General features: G+C 36.9%; 1 protein-coding gene across 1 annotated transcript in view; it reads right to left on the bottom strand.

The window, feature by feature from the left end:
• LOC101359335 (adhesion G protein-coupled receptor E2-like) overlaps positions 1–1,140 on the bottom strand; it is a gene marked incomplete at its 5' end in the record, with an annotated part of 43,507 nt that overhangs the window by 10,996 nt on the left and 31,371 nt on the right. The window lies entirely within an intron of this gene.

The raw sequence follows: 1,140 nt of genomic DNA, 5'->3' as shown, positions 1-1,140 counted from the left end.
GGACCTTAATTTGCTGATGTGGCACCACTCAAAATGAGAAGAAACAGCTGCAAACATCCATTAATAATCGTAATGTGGAATGTACAAAGTATGAATCTAGGAAAATTGGAAGTCGTCAAAAATGAAATGGAATGCGTAAACTTTGATATTCTAGGCATTAGTGAGCTGAAATGGACTGGTATTGGCCATTTTGAATCGGACAACCATATGGTCTAGTATGCTGGGAATGACAACTTGAAGATGAATGGTGTTGTGTTCATCGTCAAAAAGAACATTTCAAGATTTATCCTGAAGTACAATGGTGTCAGTGATAGGGTAATATCCATACGCCTACAAGGAAGACCAATTAATACGACTATTATTCAAATTTACGCACCAACCACTAAGGCCATAGATGAAGAAATTGAAGATTTTTACTAAGTTCTTCAGTCCAAAATTGATCGAACATGAAATCAAGATGCATTGATAATTACTGGTGATTGGAATGCGAAAGTTGAAAACAAAGAAGGATCAGTAGTTGAAAAATATGGACTTGGTGATAGAAATGATGCCGGAGATCACACGATAAAATTTTGCAAGACCAATGATTTCTTCGTTGCAAATACTTTTTTCCATCAACATAAATGGTGACTACACACATGGACCTCGCCAGATAGAATACACAGGAATCAAATTGACTATATCTGTGAAAAGAGACGATGGAAAAGCTCAATATCATCAGTCAGAACAAGGCCAGTGGCTGACTGCGGAACAGACCATCAATTGCTCATATGCAAGTTCAAGTTGAAACTGAAGAAAATTAGAACAAGTCCACAAGAACCAAAGTACAACCTTGAGTATATCCCACTTGAATTTAGAGACCATCTCAAGAATAGATTTAACGTGTTGAACACTAATAACCAGACTGGAGGAGTTGTGGAATGACATCAAGGACATCATACATGAAGAACCAAGAGGTCATTAAAAAGACAGAAAAGAAAGAAAAGACCAAAATGGATGCCAGAAGAGACTCCGAAAGTTGCTCTTTAACATCGAGTAGCTAAAGCAAAAGGAAGAAACGAGGAAGTAAAAGAACTGAACAGAAGATTTCAAGAGGCGGCTGGAGAAGATAAAGTAAAATAGTATAATGACATGTGTAAA

This window comes from Trichechus manatus, unplaced genomic scaffold, assembly GCF_000243295.1.
Source record: "Trichechus manatus latirostris isolate Lorelei unplaced genomic scaffold, TriManLat1.0 scaffold00258, whole genome shotgun sequence".
In the NCBI taxonomy this organism is placed as follows: Eukaryota; Metazoa; Chordata; class Mammalia; order Sirenia; family Trichechidae; genus Trichechus; species Trichechus manatus.
This window is presented reverse-complemented; position numbering and strand designations above follow the sequence as displayed.